Genomic DNA, 23,073 nt, shown 5'->3' on the forward strand with positions numbered 1-23,073 from the left:
TGGGACCCACACTCCCTAAACCCAGCCTCGCAGCCTTGACTTCTTCCAGCCGCCCGAACAGCCAGCAGCTCTACCCTCCATGGCAGTCTCAGTCTTGCTTTCATGTATTTCCCATGTGTTTGTTGAATATATATATTTGTAGTGAAAAAGAAAACAGCAAATACCCAAATATCCAATACCAATATGTCCTATTCAGGTCCTGCGTAGTCTGAGGAAATACACACAGAGCATTAAATAGCAATTACTGTAATTAGCGGGCTGCACACGTGATCGTCACCCTTGGGCCTCTGCCCTTCCCGTTTCTGTGCCCGTGGCATTTTGGTTACTACGAGGAAGGGCGGGGGGAGGGACTGGTGCCCCGGGCTTGCTTCCCGAATCAGGTGCATGAAGATCTTTCTGGGTTGCCATCGCCTCCCTCTAAGGCTGCCTTTCTCTGTGACCCACCCTCAGGGCACGGTGCCCCTTGAGAGAAGGACTGTATTAATTAAGCTCATCTCTGAGGTTTGCAGCCTAGGCTGGGCATTTAGGCCAAGGCGGCTAAGGGCAGGAGCAGAAGACAAGGACGCCAGTATTCCCAACATGCTTGGAAACCTGAGCCTGTCTGCACGCGTCCCGGGCCCGCCCCAGCCCCGCTCTGCACACTCTCCACACACACGCCACGACAGTTCCAGGTCCTGGGTGAGAGCCAGAACTGCTGGATCCCCCAGAATCCTTGGAGCAGAGGAGAGGTTCCGATGGCCATGACCGCTGTAGCAGCAGCTGTGTATGGCTACGGGTGGCTGAGGCTGCAGCCTGGAATCACATGCTACAGTCGCTGCATTATTGAAAATTAAAGGTGTGTGAGGCACAACCTCGTCCTCCGGCCAACACAGGCCTGCCCGTTGGGCCCAGCTCAGGCTGCCAGGGTCACTGCAGCCAGCTGTAGCCCTGATGGCTCTTCAAATCCTCCCACCTTTCCCAGGGGACCTCTTTCTGGTTTCTAGAGTGTGGTGGGGGAAGGAGCAAGTGCCTGTGGAACCTCAGTCCCTCCTCTGTCCCCTGGTAGGACAGGATGGCCTCTGCCTTCCATCCCTCAGTGAGGGCAGTAGAGCCATGGAGTCTCCCACTGCTAGCAAGGTTGGTCAGGACCTTAGTTCCCCATCCATAAAATGGGGACAACCCCCCCCCCCCCGCCACCTCATAGTCCTGATGGGATGATTTAATGCAATACTACTTAGCCATGTGTTGACATGGATGAATTAGTTAATTAATTCATTAGTCCTTGTGAGTTGGTACATACTGAGCACCTGCTGGATGTCAGCAGGGACGACTAGGTTCTAGGGATACCATGGTGAGTAAGCTAGAGCTTCCCTCTATGTGTGAGTGTGGGGTGGGTACGGAGAACAGACGATGAAGTGCAGATCAACTAAAAAAGCAAGTTGTTTCAGATTGCGATAGATGCTAAGAAGGAAGTGAAATCACAGGGTGGGAGCTGAGGGCTGTCTGAGAAGGTGCTGCGACTTGAATGAGGGAAGATAACTAGCCGTGTCACAGTCTGGAGGAAGAGCGCTAGAGGCAGAGGAACAGCTAATGCAAAGACTCTGAGGCAGAAAAGGGCAAAGTCAGACTATGTTGTGATGGTGTCAGGTTCCTGCCTCAAAGGTATAGTGCAGAGGGACCTGGGTGTGTACGTCCAGAGAACTCCCACCTCTGAGGGACCGCTGCGTTCCTGGGAGGCATCTCAGCTTGGCAAGAGAGCTCAGAACTAGATGTAGCTGCCGAGCCATCATATTTTGTTCAATAGCTAAAACTCATTTCTTTATAGACTCTTATAAGGAATCAATTCAGGGTCCCCTGGGTGGCTCAGTCAGTGAAGCATCTGTCCTCGGCTCAGGTCCTGGGATCGAGTCCTGCTTGGGGCTCCCTACTCAGTGAGGAGCCTGCTTCTCCCTCTCCCTCCGCCTGTGCCTCCTGCTTATTCTTTCTCTCTCTCTGTCAAATAAATAGTCTTTTTAAAAAAGAAATCAATTGAATCTGTTGAGTTGCCTTACGCTGGTAGGTGCATACCATTTACCATTGCAGGGTACTTGCCGTGCAAATATGCCTGCTCCGAGGATGTGCAAGGAGCAGTGCTTGAGGATCTGGGAAGGTCCACTTGCTCACGAGGTGCAACCTGGTGACTCACAGGTGGTTCTGGAGCCCCCCCCCCACCCCCGCCCTGATGATGGTTTCTATTTTTAATGAATGTAGTAGTGGTGCTCCTAAATGCAGAAACCTCTGAGGATTGCCCGAGGGCTGGGAAGGGGGCAGCACATCAGCTCCAGGGATCATGTATCCTGCCACCGCGAGGTGCCCCAGTGGTCCCTCTTGGTCATGATGCTCCACGTACGGTCTCCAATCTCTTCCAACTGCGCCATCCCATTGGAGCTCAGAACAAGCCTGAGAAGGCAGCAGAGGGCTTGTCACCTCCAACTCAGTTGCTCATGGGACTGTCAGTTCTGACGGTCCACATCGTGCACCTGAGCTTTGGCCCAGCCCTGCTCTCGAGTCTTTCTCACTATGTTACTGCTCTTCTGCATCCCCTTCCCCCTTCCTCCGGCTCCCTCTCCCTTTCTCCGCGCACATGCAGAAGACAGCCAAACACAGCTGCAGCTCTTTTTCCGGCAGATCTTGCTGCGTCTTCTCAATCTGGTAAATCACATTTCTAAGTAAATTTGAAGTTTTGAAGTTGTTCTTTAAGCTCACCATCCAGAGAAAAACAAAAGGCAGCCCAGCAGCTTTCATTGGTGGCAGCATGGCTGGGCTCTGCTCTTCGGGAGCTGAGTGGGTTTGTGCTCTCCACCGCAGCTCCTGTTGGCAAGGGCAGTGGGGAGACAAGAACCTGGTTCGTTGGTGGACCAGGCCAGCAAGGACGGGACCCAGGGGGGTGACTGGGTGCTCTGGGTGGGTGGAGCATGGAACCACCTGGAAACAAATCGGAGGGAGGCTGGCTACAGCCCCAGAACCCACCCTCCCACGCTGGCCTCCCCCTGCGGGTCCCCATATGCTGAACCTTCTGCCCTGAACCTGCCCCCTTCCGGCCCTGAAGAGAGCAGACTCTTCGCTTGGTGAAAACCAGCTCACCTCACAACCTACTTTCCAGTGGCTCCTGTGCTGCTCTTTCCTAGGTGGTATCTTCACCAGAGGCTTGGGGAACCGCAGTAAGACAAGAGTGAGCCTAACAGAGGCTGAGTAGGGCTCTGTGGTGAGTCGGCGCAGGGAGTCAGGTGAGGCAAGCTTCTGGAGACAGCCTCCAGACGGTGTCTGGGAGCTGAGGGATGGGCTGGGGACCTTCTGTCTCGAGTGGGGGCAGACCTTGTCCTGTTTCCAAGCAGAGCCGAATGGGTGAGAGCTTGGAGTGGGGAGTGGTGGTGGCAGAAGAGCACCTGAGAGCCAAGCCCTTCCCGCTCAGCCTCCTGTGTGGTAGGCCTTTCCATTGCTCTGGTGCGTCCGGGTGGTGTAGTCTGTCTGGACATTTCCATTTGAGAACAAGCCAGTTGGCTCTATATATAACCCAAGTGTCCAGAGAACTGTCAATCCTTCTCTCCAAGCCTAAAAATAAGAGTGCAAGTCCCAGCTCTGATGCTTGAAAGTGACTCACAGTAGCCTCAGTTTCCCTCAGAAGAGTGAAGGGTGGGGCTGACATCCATGGACCTCCTCGGCCTTGCGCAAGACATGCAAGCACCTCACAGGGCAGTGGACGCTTGGGGGGAGTCCGACAAGTGTTCGTTGCTTTATCAGTCTTGCTTTTTGGAGGTTTTCCATGTTTCATGTTGTCGTTTCTCTGGACCAGGAAGGGACTAGCTGTGACCTTATTGCCCAGCAACTTTGCCCCGGGGCACCCGAGCATGTACTCGGACGATATGCTGGATTTGTCCCCATGTTTGCTCAAGGCAGTTTCATATGTGCAAGAGGAGTGCACAGCACTCCCAACCCCTCCTGCCACTCAGAGCCACTGAGGCCCTGTCTGCCTGGGAAACTGCTTCCTCAGCCCGCACCTGTTGGAGAAGGAGTGTTGCCAGGATCCTGATGCTTTCAGCTGCTTTTCTGTTCTGCTCTTCTGTCTGAAGTAGGAAATAGGGCAGACTTGCTGCTAGACTCCAAAGGTCATTAACAATATGAAATGGAAATAAACAGGCCTCCATAAATCACCTGCTTGATGGGCCTGTGTGGTAGGGTGTGGGGGGGATGGCACTGGGCCAGGGGAGCTGAGCTGGGTCTCTGCGTGGCCTGCCTCTGCCTTTGCCCTGCTGTCTGATGCACCCATGAGGGAAAAGCGATTGCACACCTATTGTATGCCGGCACTGTGCTGGGCACTTTCACCTTGGTTATGGACTTCACCATGACCCCGCAAGAAGGGAACCTTCATCTCCATTTCCACAGATGAGAAAATCAGAGAGGTGAAGTGACTGAGTCAAGGACACACAGATTTAAACCCAGGTCTGTTCTCAAACTCCACCTGGGCATGGGCTCTTTTGCGAGCACTTAGCCATCTGAGAAGTTTGTGCAGTGCTGCGAGGTGGGCAAGTGCACTGCCCTCTCCAGCTCCCTTCTGCCTCCCCCGCCTTGTGCTACCTTTGGTCCAGAGCACCCACCCTCTCCAAAAGCCCTTCCCGAGCAACCTCTGCCCCCCTCCGATGCTGTCTAATCTCCAGTCCCATTTCCTCTGAGCTCCTTTCACACTGGAAAATTATCCACTAAACTCTCTGATGCAGTAAGAATACTTGGTCACAAAATGGTAGATGAGTTCACTAATGGGGCACTCTGTAGGACATTTGCCGATAATCCCTACCAAGTAATTGGCTAGTGGTTGCATTTGGGGGCAGGGAGGGCGGTCATGGCATAGGTTTATTGGAAAGAATATGGGCTCTGATAGACAGACATCAAATCCTGATCCTCATTAATATGGATGAGGGTGAATTACACAAGCTCTCTGGGCTCCTGCCATATGATTTGTAACCCAGGGATTAAGTGATATTCTGCACATTGGGCACACAGCACAGAGCCTGGCACCCAGAGGAACCGTCAATAAATGGTAGCTTCACTCTGGTCCCTTTTGAAGCCAAACAGATTTTTTTCCTGCTTCCTTTCAAATCCTGTAATAGCTGCCAACTGCACTTGTGAGTAAGGCCAGTCCTGGCCGCATGGTCAAGGTGGCATTGCCCTGGTCACGTCCTGAGTGCCACTGTGCCCCGGGCTCCGTGAGCAGCAGGAGGCTTTCCCTAGAGCAGGGAGGAGGAGGGGGCAGGAGGAGGACACAGGCCCCCACTCTGGGTTTGCAGCTGGCTTTCCCAGGGGTCCTCCCCCCTCCACCCCCTTGGACCTCCGGCCCTGTGCGCCCTCTGCTGGTCACTGTGGGAGAAGGACATGGGAGGGGCTAGGGGTAGGGAGTTCCACCTTAGCCGTGTTTCAGGAGCACTTTATTTTTCATTAAGTTTTTCAGAAGGGATTTTGAGAGATGGATTAAGAGAGGCAGGGGGAAGGAAAAGAAAAAGGGAAAGGAAAAGGAAAAGAAAAATAAGACTCTTAAAAATAAGAGGGGAGAGAGCATGCTAGAGAAAAGAAGCCCATTGCAGGGCAGGAGTGGGATTAAGGGGATGAAGGCCTTATGGTATGTCTTTCACAGGGAGTGTCCTGCCTGAGAGGGAACTCTGAGCTCGTGTTCATTAAGTATCACCTGGGAATCTTGTAAAAACTGCAAATTAAAAACATTACTAGGGACACCCGGGTGGCTCGGCAGTCTAGTGCCTGCCTTTGGACCAGGGTGTGATGCTGGAGACCTAGGATCGAGTCCCACGTTGGGCTCCCTGCATGGAGCCTGCTTCTCCCTCTGCCTGTGTCTCTGCCTCTCTCGCTCTCTCTCTCCCTGTGTCTCTGATGAATAAATAAAGTCGTAAAAAATAAAATAAAATAAATACTGTATGTTAGAGAATTTTAATTTGATTAAATAAATCTGATGTGGGGCCTCGGCATCAGCATTTTGATGAGCTCTCCTACAACTCCAAGACACTGGATTCTCAGCGACCCCCAGGCCCCTCTTCCTGGATGAGGCAGGTTCTTGGTCTCATTGAAAATGGCCCGGGCACCCAGCCTAAAGTCACTGCCCCGCTGCCCTGAGACTCCAGTAATGATTTTCCACAAATTGAATCAGGCATGACTCCTCCCTCTTAGCTTCCTTCATAGTGTGTCTGCAGTGAATACCACCTGCAGCTCTTAACATTGTTCTTGGTCTTGGGGGCCCAGTCCATATTTCACCCACTTTTTAAGGCCTGGTTACATCGATCAACTCACTGGACTTACTGCTTGAAACACAGCATCATGTGATACTTCATTGATTTTTCTTCATTTCATGTCACTTGGAATGGCTTATGACTGAAAGGTAACTGAGATGGGATCTAATCTAATTGTCCTTAGGTAGGGGTATGCATGAGCAACTCTTCAGGAAGCTTTCTAAAAATATGCAAGTGCAGGGACTCCAGGAGGCTCATGATCTGGTGAACATTCCCTCAATAGTGCTGTGGCAGAGACATCAATTACCCTCTAATAGCCATTCCTACCCTTCTTCTATCACTGTTTGTTTCTTTCTTTATCCTCTGCCAAAAATGTGATGGCTGGAGCTCTCGCTGCCATCTTGGTCCATGGATAGGAGGTCCACACCCTGGAGATGTGTCAATGGAGAGTTGGCAGCATCTGGCATGTATAAATTATGTAGGTACTGTTTACCTCCAGATTTTTATATAAGAAGGAATAAGTAAGCTTCTACTTTGTTTAATTCACAAAAAGAGGAAGCCCAGACCTGTCCCTGGAGACTCAGATCCTGGATGTTGGATGTCTATTCCTCTTGCTTTTTTCAGGAGCTTAATAAATTCTTTGCACTTGTAGCACACACAGTACTTACATTTCCTTTGCAAATACTCCAAAATGAACACATTGTCAGGCATATACGATTAACCAGAAATATTCAGTTAATTGGATTGCCCCTCTTCCTATTTCTATACAAAGAAGTTCAGTGGTAGAGTCAGGATTTCTGAGATTTCTTTCTGATTCTGTCAATAGCTAGTTCTGAGGCCTTGTAGCTAACCAATCCACTATAGAAAGATAAACTTTGACCAAATGACCTTCACACTCCATCCATTTCTAACAGACTATGAGGATGACCTTAGTTCTAAGAAGTATTGTGTGATATGGGCAGGAATTTAGAACCCATGAACCTGATTGGTGAAGTTCACTCAGTGACACTGCTGGTTGGAGCATGACTGGGAAGGAAGGGAGGGCGATGATGAAAAATAGTGACCTTGGAGGGTTGCATTGTCAAAAGCAAGATGAAAGTTCAGTTGCTTCCTTATACGTACCCATAAAGGGAGATGAATTCAAGAAGACAGTGAACATGACTAGAACTGGTAGGTGAGGTTATCCCTGAAACCTGGCATCTTGGTGAAAAACCCTTAGATGCTTCCTTTAACCTTACCTTCCTCCTTCACCTATGGCCTGTCATCCTGAATATCTAATTCAAAAGATGAGATCATGTAATTACTCCTTAGGAAAATACATCTACCAGATGGCCTAGATAGGAGACCAGTTCTTTGCAGAGGAGAATTTTGATAGCACCTCAGCCAAAAGAGCAATCTTGTTAGATCTGTCAAAGAGGCGAGGCTGCTTGCCCCTTTGCTCTCCATGCATGAAGTGTCGAGAGGATGCTGGCTGTGCTATCAGGTGCCCCTTCAATCATCCCTGAGTTTTGACGTTTATTGAAGTGTCCCGGATTTCTCAAGATTCTCTGCCTAGTTCTTTCTTCTTGGCATCTGGGCAGCAGAACGGTCCCATGGATATTCTGTTCCCCACCCCTCGCCGAACAGTGTCTGCCCAGTGGAGCTTTGTGCCTAGGTTTAACGTACATTCTTAGACGTTATCATAGCAGCAAAGTCCCATGATTCCAGCATTTTCATTCCTTTTAATTTGTCCACAGTTGTTACTTAGTTCTGTCCCCAGAATGGGCATTGAAATGAGCTGAAGATAGAGATGGACTTTGCACTTGTAGTACACACAGTACGGGGTAGTCAGCCTGAGCAACAAAGGCAGGCCAGATTGTCAGATGCCTACTTTTGTTCATTCACCCTAGGAAAGACGTTATGAACGCAGGTGAACACAGGCAGATCAGCAGTCTTCAAACCAGCGTGAACAGCTTCATATGAAATACCTAGGTGGGCATGTGGTTTGACAGATAAGGTTTATGGAAGGTGGAAACAGAGTGAATAAACACCACTTGACCAAAAAAAAAAAAAAAAAAAAAAAAAAAACACCACTTGGTCTGTTCTCGGGCCATTTGTTTACCATCTTGGTATGGTACAACAATGATGACTAGATGGGGGCTTTTACTGTGTCATCCCGATTAGAAAGTCATCTTTAGTGACTGCCTTCCTTATTGTGCTATTAATCAGCTACAGCACACACTTTGACAGTGCAGCTAGACAAGAGCACTCCTCGCAGCCTCCACAGAATGACTAAAGAGCAATGCAGTGCCTCAACTGGGACCAAGTGGGGTTTTCTGCACATGAACCAGTCCTGCTTGTTGTCATCCCTGTGCTATTCTTACCTCTCAAATTGGTTTGTTCAGGAGCAACAACGGGATGGGCATTGATGAAGTTTGCTGTAAGCACCTCCTCGTTTTGTGACAGGGAGCTGAAGACAGTGCCTGAGAGCCATGTTGGTGTATGGTGGTGTCCCACTCCTTTTGATGGTCCCCTGGCCACAGTGAATGTGCGAACACCACTGGCCCTGATGGGTACCAGTGTTCTCATGACTGCACTCATGCACCTGTCTTCTCTACCAGGATCCTGTCCTTTTCCTGTGCATAATTTCATAATGGTTTTGATTAGTGGAATAAGAGCATCAACATTTTCTACTCTTTATTACAATTTTTCAAACACATAGAACTTTGTAGTATATTAGCTAGAATTAGGTGCTGTCTTGATATTATAACGGTTGTTTGCCGTACTCAAGCCAAGTTTAGAAACTAACTCATCAGGAAGGCCTCCCCTCATCTGTAGTAGCAATGTATCGGCCAGTGCCAGGCCCCCCAATCAAGACAGGGAGTCGCTGGGTGCCCACCCTCATTAATAGATAGTGCTTTTGGGGATGGCATCAAGTAAGTGGTCCTGTTCTGTGCATGTCACATAACCTACCCTGCCTTATAACCCTAGGCTCTTCAAATCTCAATCAATCGATCAATCAATATTGCTTTTGGCATTTTGAGAAAAGGAAAACATTTATGTTCACTAGCTATAGATGCCATGTAGTTGAGTGAAAATGGGGATATGGTAAGACGCTCTAAGTGTGGGAAAGATATGGTCATATGCACCTTATGAGGTTAGAGTTAGAGAGGGGAAAGACCCAAGGTATAAAAGTGCCAGTTAGGTGCCTAGGACATGACTGTCATGGTCTTTATAGTAAAAAAAAAAAAAAAAAAAAAAAAAAAAAAAAAATTCCCCTACAAATCCTTTAGGAAATTACCAGGCTGCAGAGTGGCCTTTTCAGGAAGGCCGCCACAGCTGGTTTCGCTCCATTCAGATGAGAAGTCTGTTGCCGGGGCAGTGGAGCTCCAGTTGGAAGTACAGGAGTTGGTTTGCATTTAGGGGCCATGCTATTTGGAAAAATACCCATCTTTAAACACTCACAACCCACCAGTGTGGTGAGATGCTATCTCTTTGAAAGGCTCACTGGAGCTAAGAAAGACTAAGTTGGTATCTTCCCACTTCTAGAGGGGCGCACATATGCGGAGTGCAGAGGTGGGTGGTTCACCCATATGATCTTCTTCCCTCCCTCCATCCCTGTCCATCTCATAGTAGAATCTGCATAAGTTAAAAGCACAGATAATGGCACTCTACCTGAGTAGAATGTAAAAGAGAACCACTGGGATCCCTGGGTGGCGCAGCGGTTTGGTGCCTGCCTTTGGCCCAGGGCGCGATCCTGAAGACCTGGGATGGAATCCCACATTGGGCTCCCGGTGCATGGAGCCTGCTTCTCCCTCTGCCTGTGTCTCTGCCTCTCTCTCTGACTATCATAAATAAATAAATTTTTTAAAAAAGTTTAAAAAAATAAAAGAGAACCACCTTCTTCGTGCTAGTGTGAGAGGGTTGGGTGGGTGTGTCAGGACAGTCATCACACATTTCTGAACCTCAGTTGCCCATCTGAGAAATAAATACAGGAGTTAACATTGAAGCACAGTAATAAAAGTAATAATGACTAACATTGGGCTCTTCCATGTGCTAAGTGCCATTTTAAGCACTGTAAGTGTTTTGATTCACTTCATCCTCATAATAACCTATGAGGTAGGTACAATTATATTTCTGTTTTACAGGTGCAAAAGCTGTGCACTGGGGTTGAATCCAGGGACCCTTACTTTAGTGCAGAGGCCACATGCTTAGCCAGAATGTTCTTTATCCAAGATTCTAAATTATGTGAGATTAGGAGAGAAAAACAGTTTACCCTGAAACCTCTATAAAAACCACCTGGCCAGTTGGAGATACAAAAGCAATTTCTAAAAACAACAATGATAAATCAGAGATGAAGGGAAGGATTATATAATAAGAGGTGCTACGACGGTTTAGCTACTTGGAAAAAATATCAAAGCAATTTAGATCCTCATCTCATACAGTTTTGCCACAATTTCCAAGTTGATTAAATAGATTAATGGAAAAAGAAGAAAATAGAAGTGAATATCAGATCTTTAGCTGGGGAGGACTTTAATAGCTCAAAAACAATGGAAAAAATTACAAAAGTCAATGATAGTTCTAACTTCAAAAAATGGGAAATCTCTACAACCAGAAATAGAAAGTCAAGTAATGAATTTGTTAAAGTACTTACCACAAATGTAGTGTTTTGCCTTCTATATTTAAAAATATATCCAAAGGAATAAGAAACACAAAGACTATAATAGATAAATGAGCAAAAGATCCACACAATATCCTCCTAATAAACATTTGGGAAAATGTTTGATGTAAGTAATAACTAATAAAAATTCTAATTTAGAAATAAATTCCATATTAATATCATTATATATGTGCATACACATTACATATAAGTATATGGCTTTGTATAAATATATGTACACACATATACACATATTTCCTAGCTCTGTAGTTGCTGGAAGGACAGAGAAGTGACACCCCAGGAATATTAGCAAAACTAGCATCCAGTTCTTGGTCTCTAAATAATGCTCTCCACTAAAATAAATCAAAGGCAAAGTAAACACAAGAGAATCCTGCAATATCTGGTGCCAGAAAGTAGTGCCGCTGAAGGATGTGTCCAAGGACATAGGAGCCAGTTCAAAGAGCTAAATCTGAGATGATTTGAGCTTCAAAATAAATGACATTAACAGATTGAATAAAGTAAGAATCCATGAATCCATACTGATGCAGATAACTCAAAGAGTAAATAAGTGGGGAAGAATAAGAACAGCTTGCCCATGAAACAAAATGCTAACTAACAAATGTGAAAGGAATGATGGCATTAGAAAGTCACCACTCAGCCATAGCCCATTGGTTCAAATAAGAATCGCCAATGTACACTAAAACCAGTAAGTGTTCCTTTCACAAAGAACAGAATACTCATATAGTCTCAAAGTATCTCCCCAGAAATTACTTATTAAATAGTAACCTTCCAGGGCAGCAGCCCAAATACCAAGAGATCGAGGTTGAGCTCACCATAAATGGGACAAGCCCACATCATGTACCCACACTGTGATACCTTGAGATGGATACAACATCGTTTATGTGTATTCCTGCCCAGAATGCATAATCTTAATCTAATCATGAGAAAACATCAGAAAATCCCCAAATTGAGGGACATTTTACAAATATCCTGGCTTTTCCTTTCCAAAACATGTCACGGTCATGAAAGGCAAAGGAAGACTGAGAGAATCCTTCCATTTAAAGGACACTAAAGAGATATGACAAATAAATGTAATGCACTTGATTTTGAATTGAATGCAGAAATAGATTGGGGGGTTGGCTATTAAGAATGATGGGTGATGTTTCTAGCAGCAATGGCCACAATAGCCAAACTGTGGAAGGAGCCTCGGTGTCCATCGAAAGATGAATGGATAAAGAGGATGTGGTTTATGTATACAATGGGATATTCCTCAGCCATTAGAAATGACAAATACCCACCATTTGCTTCAACGTGGATGGAACTGGAGGGTATTATGCTGAGTGAAGTAAGTCAGTCGGAGAAGGACAAACATTATATGTTCTCATTCATGTGGGGAATATAAATAATAGTGAAAGGGAATATAAGGGAAGGGAGAAGAAATGTGTGGGAAATATCGGAAAGGGAGACATAATGTAAAGACTCCTAACTCTGGGAAATGAACTAGGGGTGGTAGAAGGGGAGGAGGGCGGGGGGTGGGAGTGATTGGGTGACGGGCACTGGGGGTTATTCTGTATGTTGGTAAATTGAACACCAATTAAAATAAATAAATAAATAAATAAATAAATAAATAAATAAATAAATGGAAAATAAAAGAATGATGGGTGAAATTTAAGGTCTTCAGTTTAGATACAGTATCAATGTAAATTTTCTAATTTTGCTACATGAGAATGACTGCTCTTTTGAAATATATCCTGAAGTATTTAGATGCAAAGGGATATTGCATTTGTTACTTACTCTCAGATGACCCAGAAAGAAAAAAATATATGTACATATTTATGTATGTATATGTATTACAGATACAATACTACATCTATTGAGAGAGAATGATCAAGCAAATAAGATACAATGCTAACAATTGAGCAGTCTGGGTGACAGGTAGCTAAGAGTACCTTTTACTACTCTTGCAACTTTTCTGTAAGTTTGAAATCATTTTGAGATAAAAAGTTAAACAATAATGAATGCCTGTTTTGCCTCCAGAATTAGTAAGGGAAGCAGAGTGTGAGGGCAAAGCAGGAACTCCTGAGCCCTTCCAACAGAAAGGGCTTCCGTCAACTTGTCTGGAATGTAACTTGGCAGTTTGCATTCAGACCCTGAAAAGTATTCATAACTTTTAGCCCTGCTTCTACTCGAAGAAAATATATAGATATGTAAAGATTTAGGTACAAATATCATATTGCAGTGTTATTTTCAAAAGTGAAAATTGGAAACAACCTAAGTATTCGACGATCGGGACTGGTGTGGTCCCTCTAAGCAATAAGATGTGCCTGCTGAATGATATCTTGGATAAGTCTTTAACAGCATTACCAGATGCTTATCTTATAATGTCCTGTGAAATACCAGAAAACCATGTACATGCTGTAGAATCTCAATTACATTTAAAACATATATTTTAAAATCCAGAAAGAAGTAAACCAGAATTGTAAGATATGCCTATGTAGCATTTCCTTCTTCTTTCTAATGTTTTTCAATAATATCACATTTTTTATCGTAAGCAAATATTCTGAAGTCAGAAAATCATGGCGAAAACGAATAAAGTAGCAATGACCCTGTGAAGAAAGTCCAGTGTGTAGACAGTCTTCCCTCCCAGGAGCCCTGAAGCCATCCTCCTGGACCTGCTCCTGTCCCAGTTCTTCAAAGAGGAACGAACACAAGAGGGTCAAAGTGACAATATGGAGGGTGACCCTCCTGTGGGTCATGGGAGGTTCTGTAGAATCTCATTTAAACCCCCAGTAGATAAGGAAACAGTCTAGGAGGGATTGAATGATTACACAAGGTCAACATTTAATTAAAGGTAATTAATTAATTAATTAATTACCTTTAAGTCCAACTCCACAGGCTGGAGTTCCCTGTGAGCTTGAATGACTCCAGAACTTGTGGCCTGACTTCTTGCCCTGGCTGGCCCCTGGGCAATGCCAACAGGGACTGGAATCAGCATGCTGCTCCTTAGGTTTCCATCCTGACTAGTCAGCTTGCTTGCCTCCTCTTCATCTTGGTTTTCCTCAGGCTTCTTATTTGAAAGACAAGCATCCTTCTTTTTCTCCTGTAATTCTCATCCCTTAGTGGCCTAAGGGAAAGGTAAAATGTTTGCCTAAATGTTGGAAGCATTAGCGTATCATCCAGTCCACTTTCGAAGGTAATTTACATAGCCTTCGAGTAGCAAGGAGCCCATGCTGTTAGAATGGCTCTGGCCCCGTGTTCTTCATCACCTCAGAAGTCATAACTGCAGGGGACACTGCAGGGAGAGATTTAATTTGGCATCCGAGACTTTCTAACAGTAAGAGTGAATAAACAGAAATAAATTATGCAAAGACACCATTCACTCTCTCCCAGAGAGCCTTGAGAAGAAATGCCTAACATTTGGGTATCTTCTTTGGTGTTCAGAGTGCAATGGCACTTGTCACCCTATCAGATTTTTATAAGGGCATCCTGAGAAAGTCAGGACACAAATCATTACAAGGAAACAAGGCTCAGAGAGATTAAGTTACTTGCCTCCACTCATTGGTGATTTGGGCCAGTCTTCTGACTTCTAGACCCTTATTCTTTCTACTCCTTGGGATTTAAGATCTTCCTCAAAGACTGCCCCCAGGGCAGGGAGATGAGCTAGATCCTTTCTAACACTGCTTCCCTCCCCAACAGCTTGATTTACCTCAGCTAGGTGGGTTTGTCCATTGCTATCAACTTTTCTCCTTCAGGTTACCCCAACTCGTGAAAAAGATTCATACAAGGCAGGAGATGTATTGGAGCTCCCATTTGGCCACTCTTAATTTGTCCTATTCTAGAGGAGACCACCTTCAGATGAAGGCGCCCAGCACCGCTGCAGTTCAGCAGGTGTTTATTAGCACACACTGATGATGCTGCTGGAACAGGGGAGAGCTGAAAGAGGGGAAAAGCTTGCCATAGGCCTAGAACTTACTCTAGGCCCAGAGAATAATGGTGTTGGTTCATTAGGATGACTCCATTTCCATCTGGCAGAGGAATTATACTGTTGTTAGGCAAAACTTGGCTTTGAAGTCTGACACATCAGAGTTCGGTGCTGACTTCATTCCTAGTTATATGACTTCCAGAAAATTCTCTAACCTCGTTGACTCTTAGTTTCCTTAGTTGTAAAACAAAGATAATAAGCTCAAGGTTTCATAGCAAGGGTTAATAAGATGGCAAATACCAAAAGCCTGCTGTAATCAACTCTCAACAATTTAATTGTATTCCTAAATTTAACAGATATGTCATACTTTAGGGTTCCCATTGTATATTTGGGAAAGACAAGCTCATAATTCATTTGGTGTTCCTAAGCTACATTTCTAGGGCCTCTCCCACTCCTTTCTTCAATCTCTGCCCTCATAGATCTATGTGAATGCCCCAAGGTGGAGACATCCAAAAGCCCAGTTCAGGGACTCTTACACATACTCTGAGCTGGTGGTGGCCATTCATGGGCCCCAGCCTTATCTGAAGCCCCTGCAGGCAGAGTGTGACTGTAACCACCCGAATTACTCTTGTTCACCCAGCAGCCTCAGATTGGCTGCTGGAGTTTCATTCTGTGTTCCACAAGCGGCCCTGATGATTTATGTCCCGTGACCCAGTGCTCTGCACCCACAAGCCTGCAGCCTCCCACCTGCCGGAAGTCGTTGGGAATTAAAAACACCAGTGAAAACAAACAGCTGCAATGTATTATGTCAGAGCTGTTTCCTTCCTCTTGAAGATGGTCTCCAGAGGTAATTTACTTTAGGTCACCTACTCTCTGTTGAGGTTATTAGTTTAAAAATGACCTGAAATGTTCGAAGATGTGCAGGTAAAGAAGAGGGAAAGGCATTTTTCCATGGTTAGCAGGCTACCAGGGCAGGATATCCACACATTGGTTCCCTCCCATTGCCAGAAAGCCGATCTGCTCTATTTTCTTCCAAATGTATTTCCATGTGCTCGATATGTGTGAGTGGGATCCTGGGTTAGAGACCCAGATCTGCCATTTGCCTGCTGAGTGACCTGCTCCCTCTGAGCACTTGCTCCTCTGGCACCAGTGTCTTGTCTTGTAGACTAAGAGGGCTGACATCTGCCTGACCTCATTATAGATTGCTTTGAGGTCACACAAGGCAGCACAAGTGAAAGCTCATGGTAGATTCTAGAGTGGAGATTCAGAATGAAGTAAGTTGTCACAACTTTTGGCAAAAAGAATGTATGGCAGTGATATAGATATCTTTCCCCAAAAACGTAAGGCTGGAAAAAAAAAAAAAAACAACTCAAGGCTGGTCCTAAGGCTGTTAGAGTACACGCAGTTTTTAAGTAGTAAGAAAAAAAAGCTGGAAGATTTTAGCATAGGGAGACCTCAAAAGCCTAGAAAAGGAGTAAAAACTTCTCCAAACAAAACAAAACAAAACCCTAAGCATCCTCTTTGTTTCTCTGTGACAATTTCCCAAACTATTTTAAGCCACATTGATTCTCAAGAGAGAAACCGCCACCAAGCATGGATGAGAAGTTTCTAGCATAGGGAGACCTCAAAAGCCTAGAAAAGGAGTAAAAACTTCTCCAAACAAAACAAAACAAAACCCTAAGCATCCTCTTTGTTTCTCTGTGACAATTTCCCAAACTATTTTAAGCCACATTGATTCTCAAGAGAGAAACCGCCACCAAGCATGGATGAGAAGTTTCATTTCCCTGCCACTGCTGTGAAATACCCAGTGCTAATTTAAAGATCTAGATTTTTCTAATAAAAACAACCAGAATGTGTTAGGCAGAGTTATTCCAACTCTGCCCATCTGTCTTTCTATCTATTATATCTGTCCATTTAGCCTGCCAATTTCCAAATGATTTAAGGGGGTTTTATTAAATTTGAAGACCCTTTGAAAGAGGACAATCATAGCCCCGCTTTGATTTTTACATTAACAGGGCAGTATTTTTTTTTTTTAAGAGCCATGTTTGTCTCTGTCCTATTTTGGGGCCCAGGTACATGGTTCCTATTTTTAGTAGCTCTGTGGTATTGTGAATCTGAGATTTCAACCACCAGTGAGTCAGAAGGTCTGGCTGCCCAGAGATACGTGACTCAGATGGGCAGGAATAGTCTGTTCGCCAGGAGATGAGGGCTTAAAGGGGAGCTTTTGTGCTTAGTGAAAAACATAAATGAAAACATGGTGTTTAAATAGAATTCTATTACCCTTCCGGAGGGTTCTTTCCCCTCCTCCCTGAAACTTCTCATCCCCTATCCAAGGAAGAACTGGTGCCAACTCATTAGCCATTTCCTCCTCTTTAGGAGTGTCCTGGGGAAGAGGTTTCTGGGCCACATCAGACTTCAGAGTTAATAGAACAGCCTCCTCGTAGGCAGAAATGGTGGAAGAATGAAGCAGATGGAGTGCAGATGTTGGGGTAGGTGAGGGTCACAGGGAGAATATTTTTCTTTTTTAAGAGTGAGAAACTGGAAGAACAGGTGGCTGCATCTGAAAAGGGGGAAGGAATGGATTGGTATTTTCTTGATTTGACATTGGGTCTGAAATGCCATAGAATTTATTTAGCGATTCACCATGCATCCATGCATCTACCTATCCAAACATCCCGTTACACAAGATTTGACATACATACTGACAGCTGACTACATCCTGGGCCCTTTTCCAGATACTAGGAGAAGAATACCTGCCCTCAAGAAGAGTACAGGTTGGTGGAAGGTAGACAGGAAGAGAGGCAGTTTTGCCGCAGGATCCTTCCAAGGCCAAGGTTTAGTGATTGCAAGTTGTCGGGAACTTGGACCCTTCAGAAAGTCTCTGGTAGCAGCTCTGGTTGTGGGGTAGATGAGCCCTTGGGGTACACCACTGGATAAACAAACCCAGAGGAGACCAGGATCATGGGCTTTGGCCCTGTGGGTACCCTCCTCCTGTTATACTTTTCCTACACCCAGACCCCTCTTGGAGCCAAGCAACTGCAGGGTGCTCTGGGCATGGGCATAAGGGTTCCAGTGACCAGAAGCTCCCCAGCCCCACCTGATTGAAAATGCTTATCATGGAAGCTGGGATAGTTGTGTTTTTAGCTGCAGTTTAGATTTTGCAGTGTTCCATGAAAGCTCCTGAATCTCTTCCCTAAATAACAAAGTTCTGTTTGGTATTTGGTGAAATGTTTAGAGCGCAGTGTTCAACTGAGCAGAACTAAGCTGCTGACAAATACTGTCTCAGTCATTTAATAATAATAGCTAACATTTGTATAGCACTCTACAGTGTAAAGCTCTTTGCAGCAGCCCTGTGAGATCCATCTGAGGGCAGGGTTATCGTGTGCGTTTCACCCATGGAAAATGGGCTGCCCACAGTTGCTGAGAAACGTGCCCCAGGGCCCAGGGCTAGTAAGGCCAAATGTGGGACTCTTGGGTCCTGAGCCAGAATCACAGTTCTCCAATACCCCCTCTGAAAGCATCAGTGACCGAACCCCTCCCCTCTAACGACGATTTGGTCCCTGCCTCTGGTCTGCCCCCTCCAATGTGCCACAGGCTGCCACCACTCAAATCATCCCCACTCTCCTTCATTGTGTCTGTTTCCTGCTTCAGCACCTGGAAAAACTCTTCCAGGATTAAGTCCAGCCTCTTAACACTGGCATACCCCTGCTTTGCCTGGTTCTATCTCACTCTCCCACCATACCTCCTCCCTACCCTCCAGTGGCATTTTTTTACAGCCAGGCTGACTTTTCTCTGTGGTGGAGCTTGCTTTGGTCAACTTTAAATCCCACTGTTGGCTCTCTGTAAGGTGGAAGAGGGGCAACTCTTTGTTTTCTGTTATAGCTTCCTTGTATCTGACAAGGGGCTAGTTGATGAGCAGCAAACCCTTTTGGAATCAGTAAGTCAAAGAATCAGAGTGAAATGGGTATCTGTGTAGACATAACAGTTACCATGACAGAGTCAGGAGCAGAATAAGGCTGCTTGTGAGCAAGAGGCTGTTGAAATAGATGCTAAGGGGAAAAAGAGAACATTGTTAGGACCCACATCATCAGTAATATCAAGTATGTTGCTTAGGGCGTCTTGGAGTCAAAAGTGGCCTGCAAACCAGAGATGTCCCCCTGCCTCCCAGTAGAAGTTGGTATGGGGAGTCATGGCCCTTCCCAGTTGATTGGCAGTGGCCACAGATGGCTTATCTCAGGTGCTGGCTGGGCAGAAGCCATTCTTCTGCTCCCCGGTAATTGGGTAAGGCCTGGAGGGATGGGGTGTGGGTTGGGAAGGAGAGTTTGAAGTAACGATGGAGAAGACAATTACTTGGAGATTGGGCCCCCTCAGGGGATTCAATGGAAGTGTGAGAACATCAGACACTTTGGAGGGAGTGCCATCCAAAGTGGTGTCAAGGGCTTGCCTAGACCCGAAGAAATGGGAGGACACCCCTCCTCTGTGTCCCTTCCTCCCCCGAATTCACCCCCTTCCCCCATCACCTCCCCACATGGAGCTATTATATTGATCACTTTAAACTGGTTTAATAGGTTTTACGGGCAAAACTGATCATCTTATTATGAGTTACCATATTGTTTTATGGGATAAATGCTCCCCCTTTTTTTCTCCAGATTTCAGTATTAGCCTTTGTTTTAAAGAATAATCTTAAAATTATACTTATGCAAGTAATACATAATCATTATAGAAAAATTAAAAGATTTAAAAAGGAAAAAAATCTATTCAAAATATCAGACCTCAGGGACACTGCTTTTATGCATATATCCTTCAAACCTTAACCATACAAATGCAGAAATATATAATTTTTTAAAAAGAATCCTGCTACACATAGTACTAGATAGCCTGGCTCTTCTTTAATTACGTACCATTGAATAGCCTTCTGTGGCATTAAATATGAATCTACAGTATCATTGTAATAGTAACCTATTATCAAATTATATGAAGGTACCACAATGTATTTAATCAATTTCCTGTTTGGAGAACATTCTCTATCATCAACAGCACTATGAGAAATAACTTTATTCTTCTATATATACCTTTTTAATATATGCAACTTTATTCAGTATACATCTCTTTTTGTACTTGCTTTCCTGATGAGGAATTTTAGTAGGGGGATTTGTAGGTGAAATGCTAGGCCCTCTTGCATATGTTGTCAAGACCCTTACGAAAGCTCTTTCAAATCTAGATTCTCAATTGCAGAGTATGTAATTCCTCATACCCATGCTAGTTATCTGAGCATTGTCTTTACTAATCTGAAAAGAATGAACAAACAAGCATGATATAGCATGGGAAAATGTTTTCTGAACCAACCTTCATTCTTTTAAAACACAGCTCAAGAGCCACCTGTAAAATCTTTAATGAAATATGTCTAGACTCAGGCAGGGGCATCCTTATTTCTACTTACTGTTGAAGTAAAATTCTGGTGCAACAACAAAAAAATTGGATAGTTGCTAGAAACATAGCGAGATGGGATTGATTTGATCTGTATCTGAAATTTCCTTGAAAAGAGATCATAGTCCACGTCTAACTGTTGACTTGATGTACTGGGGCCTTTGATTCCCAACCAGCTTTGGACTTTGGTTGAAATGCAGTGTAGGCACTTTGGAGACCACGTGAGAAGTAGCTGTAACGTGGGAAGTGTGCTGGGATCGGCCTAGGGCCCTGGGCCTCGCCAGGCCAGGCTGCTCCATCCCGTCCCTTGGACAGGCCCCTGCCATCCTCACCTGTCGAGGTCTGAAGCAGCAAGGAAAGAGCCTGTGCACTGGGGAGACGGCCCTGGGTCCCTTGCCCACATGCTAGCTGTGCAACTTGGGCAGGTGATGTGCACAATGATCATGCCTTTGGCCTCATAGACTTGTGTGAGGATCAGGTAACGCTTTAAGAGCTTGGCACAAGATAATCACCTTCCTTTTACCCTTTTGCCCGCCATCAGTTCCAATGAATGATTAAATGATCTGATCTCTAAAAACCCTTTTAGATAAAATTTCCTTAAGATTTCAAGTCAGCACAAGTGAGATCCTGCCTTTTGAAGCATTGATTTCAGCGTCAGGGTGGACTCCTAGCTCTGGAGGAGCTGCTTTCGCTGGCTTTGCATTTTGCACAGGTAGCCAGGCCTCAGTGCTCACACAGAGACCTTCTCCTGTGCTGGCCCTACTCTGCTGTGATGTTGTCCATGCACTTCTGTTAGCTTTGTGCCTTCATGGCTTTTGTCCAGTGTGGAAAATGAATTTCCTGAGGATGAGCCCATGTCTGTCATCTCTTTGATGGTCCCCAACCCCCAGCTCTCCAACCACCTCATCTCATGTACATCTGTGTGATGGGCCACATTAAGGCATGACTAACAGGTCAATAGGGAATTTGACTGATGGGATTTATTTTATTGGGTCAGCCCTCCTCGTCCTGGCTGTGATGTCCTACTCACTGCAGCCCGTCTGCACACCATCAAGACCCCCACTCAGCTCATAGCTGCATGTAACTCTCACTTATGCTACTTACTTGCATAAGTATAATTTTAAGATTATTCTTTAAAACAAAGGCTAATACTGAAATCTGGAGAAAAAAAGGGGGGAGCATTTATCCCATAAAACAATATGGTAACTCATAATAAGATGATCGGGTTTGCCCGTAAAACCTATTAAACCAGTTTAAAGTGATCAATATAATAGCTCCATGTGGGGAGGTGATGGGGGAAGGGGGTGAATTCGGGGGAGGAAGGGACACAGAGGAGGGGTGTCCTCCCATTTCTTCGGGTCTAGGCAAGCCCTTGACACCACTTTGGATGGCACTCCCTCCAAAGTGTCTGATGTTCTCACACTTCCATTGAATCCCCTGATGGGGCCCAATCTCCAAGTAATTGTCTTCCAAGAGTCCATAGTGTGCTGTCCTGGCAGGTCTCCACCTGTCCTCATGGGTTAGAACAATGGGAGTGATAATGGGGCCCAGCCATTTGTTAGGAAAATAAAACAGAACATATTATTTCCAAATATTACAGAAAAGGAATGGCTTATTTATTATTAGCCACTTAAATATTATTTCTAAAGAAATGGCTTCCCTCGGGTTCATCAGTCTCATCTCCAGTGTATAATATGAATGTAATTGCTGAGTTAAACTTCCAACAATATTACTTTCCCTGTAACTCATGCTAAGTGCCCTCCATGATGGAGCAGAGTTCTCTTGGGGCTCCACTTTATGCATGTACCGGTGCCTTTTCTTTTCCCTGCCCTATGCTCTCACCTATCCTAAGAGGAGTTAATCCACACACATGTCTATCCTGAGTCCTTTTCACATTTCCAACACTTTGTGCATTTACCTCGGGGACTCATTCACCTGCTTCATTGATTCAACAAATATTTACGAGAGAGATAATAGCCACTTGCTTGGAACGTAGAGTTTCTTTCTAATCTCATGAATGGAATATGACTAGCACAGTACTTGGCACATAGTAGGTACTCAATAGGTTTTTTTTTTTTAAAGATTTTATTTATTTATTCATGATAGTCACACAGAGAGAGACAGAGAGGCAGAGACACAGGCAGAGGGAGAAGCAGGCTCCATGCAGGGAGCCCGACATGGGATTCGATCCCCGGTCTCCAGGATCGCGCCCCGGGCCAAAGGCAGGCGCCAAACCGCTGTGCCACCCAGGGATCCCAGTTTTTTTTTTTTTTTTTAAAGCAACTCTCTTGGTGCTTGATAGGCTGTGTCAAATGTGGAAGCCCTGGGGCCTAGCTAGATTTGCCTGGATGAGACACTTTGGCTGCTTTCTTCAACAGAACATGTGAAATATAATCATTTAATCATACATGTGATCATATATTTAATCAAGATACCCCAAAGCCATCATTTCGAACATCCATGCTATAGCAGAATGAAGTGACACCTCTGTTTTATCAGGGAATGCAGAGTTCTTCGTGCCTGTATTACGTCCACAGCTAGTCTTTGTGGTGCTTCTGTATAATGGTTAGAGTTTGCTTCCTTTCTTGCAGGATGCTTTTCTTTTTCTCTCAGTGTGTCTCTTTGTGATAACAAGGATCTTAGGTTTATTTAGTGTTTTTCGTGTGCATTTTATTTAGTCCTTCCATCAGCTCTACAAGGTAAATAGAATCATCTCTGATTTGTTGATTAGAATGTGGGGAGGAGCGCCTGGGTGGCTCAGTGGTTGAGCATCTGCCTTCAGCTCAGGTTATGATCTCAGGGTCCTGGGATTGAGTTCCGCATTGGGCTCCCTGCTC

The 23,073-nt window shown here is 45.2% G+C and overlaps 1 protein-coding gene and 1 long non-coding RNA gene across 43 annotated transcripts in view; one reads left to right on the plus strand and one right to left on the minus strand.

Annotated features, from left to right (window-relative positions):
- CACNA1C (calcium voltage-gated channel subunit alpha1 C) overlaps positions 1-23,073 on the plus strand; it is a 746,185-nt gene that overhangs the window by 351,649 nt on the left and 371,463 nt on the right. The window lies entirely within an intron of this gene.
- On the minus strand, positions 5,027-16,311 carry LOC140617711 (uncharacterized). Of its 2 annotated transcripts, XR_012017901.1 has the most exons (5): positions 15,711-16,311; positions 14,861-15,043; positions 13,763-14,011; positions 8,612-8,863; positions 5,027-8,215 (listed from the first exon to the last, which is right to left on the minus strand). It is a non-coding gene; the product is annotated as an uncharacterized lncRNA (long non-coding RNA). The 2 variants fall into 2 exon arrangements; XR_012017900.1 differs by lacking the exon at positions 14,861-15,043.

The sequence above is a fragment of the Canis lupus genome, chromosome 25, assembly GCF_048164855.1.
Source record: "Canis lupus baileyi chromosome 25, mCanLup2.hap1, whole genome shotgun sequence".
NCBI classification, from domain to species: domain Eukaryota; kingdom Metazoa; phylum Chordata; class Mammalia; order Carnivora; family Canidae; genus Canis; species Canis lupus.